The sequence below is a fragment of the Sceloporus occidentalis genome, unplaced genomic scaffold (genome assembly GCF_023333645.1).
Source record: "Sceloporus occidentalis isolate IW3139 unplaced genomic scaffold, rSceOcc1.0.p SCAF_35, whole genome shotgun sequence".
NCBI classification, from domain to species: domain Eukaryota; kingdom Metazoa; phylum Chordata; class Lepidosauria; order Squamata; family Phrynosomatidae; genus Sceloporus; species Sceloporus occidentalis.
In genome coordinates, this window is record NW_028317015.1 from 6,511,488 (window position 1) to 6,516,595 (window position 5,108).

Consider the following 5,108-nt stretch of genomic DNA (forward strand, 5'->3'; position numbering starts at 1 on the left):
TTAATTGACATATACACAGTATTTTAAATAGAGGTAGACAGGATCGCTAAAGCGAGCCATGAGATGGACAATATATGAGTGGAGTCAGTGTGCAAACCTACCTAGCACCCTCTATGCTATATCTCCAAAACTACACTGTAAATAAACTACTAGCAAGAGGTGAAGACATGCTTTAAGCATGGTTATGGTTTATGCAACTCACTCTTACGCAAACCCTTCCTGACAACATTTTTCATGTTAATTACTATGAATTCTATGAGAAGCTCTGTGATCGTATAATATAAACATTGCGAGCAATTGTAAAGTAGGAACAGCAGAGTATGAAGGAGAGCCAGTTTGATTTGGGACAAATGGGGACTATCCATACAAAAGAGGGACACTTAGAAATATTCACGTTTATATGTACAAGGAAAAAAACAGAATATAAAATATGGCTCTGAGAATTTAGACATGTCCTTTGAATAAGTAGCTGGCGGGTCAAGACCTCATTGTAACAAGTGTCATTTACCCACTTTTTCTTTGCACTGTGAGATCTTTCTAGCATCATGCAGCAGTTTTCTATCGCTTTCCATTATACAGGAGGATCTTTCAGAGGTGATTAACTAACTACTGTATATTGGCACCTGAGCTGAGCAAAATCTAAACACATTCACATGATGTACCCAAAAGGCAGCCCTTTCACTCGTTTCTGGTGTAACTGCTGCTTTAGTATTGACATATGCAAAAGTGGTGAGAACAGTTTCTACCCACTGACTTCACACTGCATGCAACATTTCCTCAAATTACATTTATGATATATATTTTGTTGGAAACAATTTTCATTTCATGCATCTGCATAGGTTTTTGATTCAACAAATCTGTTTGGCTCGGAGGAAATTCGGCAGCATTTTTTGATTCAGAAACAACATTTAGGGGGCATTCCCAAAGGGGGGGTTCCTGACACCTTCTGGACTCACCTTTCTCTTGGATCACCAACCCAAGGTTAAGGAACAGATCCACACACAGTTTTCCACTCCAGGACCACCACCACGAACAGCAGCATGGCACCAATGGATACACACACATGGAGCAGCATGCTATGGGTGCAATTTCACCAAAATGTGGACCAGTTTGATTAATTGATCCCTCAGAGTAAGGAAGGTGATATGGCAGTAGTAGCAGGGCATTGGGTATAGGTAAATACTGGCACATTTCCAGCCCCACTGTACAGGACACTGAATTTCCCCCCAAATTACAAAAATATTTATCCCTCGAAGGAAATTTACCAGTAGCAACAGAGGCAAAGCAGGGCACAGGGCAGGCACTGGCAGACTGAAAACCCCCTCAAATCAGAAACAAGGACAAGAATTGATCAACCAGAGTAAGGAAGGTTATTAATGCACAGGGCATTAAGGCCAAACACTGGCAGACAGTCGCATCCAGCCCCAAGACTGATCCCCTATATTAGGAAACATAAGAATTGATTCCCTGAGTAAGGAAGTCGAGAGAGGAGGAGCAGCAGCACTTATATTAGGTACTGGGCCTGAGCAAGCAGGGACTGGCAGATTAATTTTCCCAATATTACCGTATTTGCTCGATTATAAGACAAGGTTTTTTCAGAGCAAATGCTCCTCTTATATTCAAGGCCATCTTATAATCAGACTTCAAATAGAGGTCTGTCTATAAGACTAAGATCCATATCCCCTGCAGCGCTACAGGGGACCTGGATCCTCCTCTCTAGTAATGTGCATCGCACAGACGTCCACTGGCTGCCCCCACTAGACGGGGGACCAGTCTGGGGAAGCATTGGTAAGTTGGGGGGCAGAGTAGCATATGGGCGGGATATAAGGCATTCCTGTAGGCAGAGTGGCATATAGGGGGTTAAAATGCATATCAGGGAGGCAGAGTGTCATATAGGCAGGTATAAGGCATATCTGGGGGACAGAGTGGCATATAGGGGGTATAAGGCATATTTTGGGGCACAGTGGCATATAGGAGGTTAAAATGCATATCACAGAGGCAGAGTAGCATATAGGCAAGTATAAGGCATAACTGGGGCAGAGTGGCATATAAGGGGGTATAAGGCATATCTGGGGACAGAGTGACAAGCATGGGGGCAGATGTGCATAACTGGGGGCAGGTTGGCAAATAAAAGGAAATAAAAAAAAAATCATCAATTTTTCTCAATCATAGTTTTAATTAAATTAGAAAAATAGTTTACATGTGAATTAATATTTACTAGTAAAACGGTTTTCCTACAGGATAGTCTTATATTCAGGCTTTTTTCCCCCCTAAATTAATATTAACATTTTGGGGGGGTCGTCTTATAATCGGGGTCGTCTTATAATCGAGCAAATACGGTGTGGGTGTGTGTATATATATATATATATATATATATATATATATATACATACATATACAGTATATATAAAATACCTGATCTTGTTACCAATATTTATCGATGAAGAATAATATATGATGATGAAAATAATAATATTATTATTAATAAACCATAATAAAACAACTATTGGCTGGTTGCATAAATCAACTTTCTTAAATACTCAGAAACAGGATATAAATTTTAAACAACTGAAAAACAGTCACACAGTGCAAGAGCCCAGTAGAATCCCTAATTTTGTGACCACTATTTATCAGTGAAGATGAAGAATAATATACGATAAACTAGAAATACAAAATAATTTTGTGTTGTCCACAAATTTGAGGTTTGGCTGGTTGCGTAAATTGGCAACTGTCTTAATCACCTAAACACTATTCAGGAACAGAACAGTATTTAATAAACAGCTAAAACACACTGTGTGTTTGCAGTCTAATGCCTAATTTTGTCACAAATATTTTTCTTTGTCTTGACCAAAAACCTTAAAAGATTATCTGTGTGTTATGCAGAGAGAGTCATTGCCTCTTTTATGAGAACTGTACCTATCTTATATTTATTCTTGCATGATAAAACCCACATTTTTATTTTTAGCAGCCAATGTGTGGCAGGAAAGTGTTCCAATTAAAATCAATAGGAGGACTTTCCCATATGCCGACTTGGGTCTGAAGAGCATAGGGCATTTAGCTATCGGGGGAAAGGGGCAAATTCATTTGAGGGGATTCTGCCCCTTAGTAAAATGCATTTTTGTTCACAGAACTCACTAAGCAAACCACATTAACACAACATTCTACACATCACATTATGCCACCACTGTTTACAATCAGTGTCCCAAAGCAGCTGTCCTTGCCCTCCAAATGTTTCTCCATGCAGTCCCTGATCCCATCTCTATGTCATCCTCTTCCCCATTTGTTCCCCTGTGTGGTTCTTTGTTGCTTTTTTAACCCCTTCTTTTAATTGCCTTTGCCATCTAGCCTTATGTTTCCAAACCCAGAGGGAACAAATGCTCATGCCTTCAATCCCAATGACCGGCAGCTCTTACCCTGTGTGCTGTGCAACCTGAATCAGCTGGGATATGAGGTCACATGCCTGTAACTGGAAAAAGATTATTATTTTTTACACGTATCAACCGATTATGTAATGAAGGTTCATATGTAGGACAGTAGATGTATATAATAAAGATTTGTATTATGCCCTTCCCCTGAGTAGGGACAAATTAAGTTACTTCATGCCCTTTGCAGTTAAAATACCCATCAGAGGCTAAAACAGTTACACAGGTGCATGGAAACACTTTTGGTAAAGTCAGACATCAAACAATCATTCTGCTTTTTCCCTACACTGTCACGCTCCTGCCTTCAAATTTAAGGGCCCGTTATATTTTGACAGATGCTTCCCAAAGCCTGTTCTATATAATGTTTTATTTTAAGTCACTGGTCACATTTGGACCAGGTGGATCACAGCTTCGTCTGAAATTTTGTATTCATTTCTTTGGGACTAGAGTGCTTGGTAGGCATGTATCTGCTATAACAAAAATGATTTAGCAGTTGACAGAGCTATAATTTGTAGGATGTGTAATATATATTATAGCAATTCAAATCATTGTGCAGCGTTAAAAAGTATAGCGTTTAAAACATGCGATTACAAATATTAACTTAATATTCTATTGATTGATTATATGAGGACCTGTTATTTACAGGACTCACCTAACTGCCTCTTTCGATCTCACAACTGTATGTAGATATTACATTTTATGAATGTATGAAGCTTAAAAATATTTAACTGTTTGAAAAACCTAATTCCATAGGTGTCTAAATGTTTTTTTGTTATTTTGGCTTTTAGTGTTTCTCTATACAGAGATATATCTCTAAATGATCACTTTCTTGCCAAATGTGTATAGCGTTGATTTATCATTGGGACACTTTGTTGGACTTTTCCCTTATACTCTGTCACGGTTCCATCATATACACCAGGTTCCTGTATATATTCTCATTGTGTCGTTGTTTCCACTTGCAGCCTCTAGTGGCACCTCTTCTGAGTGTGGCTCCTCAAATGCCTGCTGATTTCATCATATAGAGCCTTTGCATTGTTTTAGTTGCGGCCTTCGTAGTGTCATTGGCCCATTACATCATTTTGTTTGTATCCTATCTACGGGCTATCCAGCCACAGCGCCCCAGTCCGCGCTCTATCCAGCCACAGCGCCCCAGTCCGCGGGCTATCCAGCAACAGCGCCCCGGTCCTCGGGCTATCCAGCCACAGCCCCCTAGTCCGCGGGCTATCCGGCCTGTGGTATCCACCTGGCCTAGTCGCAGTCTTGTCTTGGTGCATCCACTTCTCACTGCTTGGTTCTGGGCTTTCTGGTCATTAATCATGCATTCGGGGTACTTTCTATCCCCTGCATCTGGGCTCCTCCCTTACATCCTTTGTTGTGACAGACTGAAGGCTGCAGCTCTCCTCTTTAGGTCACACATACATACAAAAATTCTACCGAACAAAAGGTATATACAATCCAAAGGTCATACGAGTTGAAGACTTGACTATTTTTGCTCAGTTTTTCGATCCCAAAGTGACTCTTATATTGAATTCCTTAATAGTATCCATGCAATGTTTTAATATCCAAACTGGAAAAAAATAAACATATCATATATAAAAATATATTGCATGTATTAAAAAAAAGTGCCACCTGGGGCTTAGTTTGAAATGCTGCCCCCCTGCTCATTATCTACCCCCCCTCCCTATT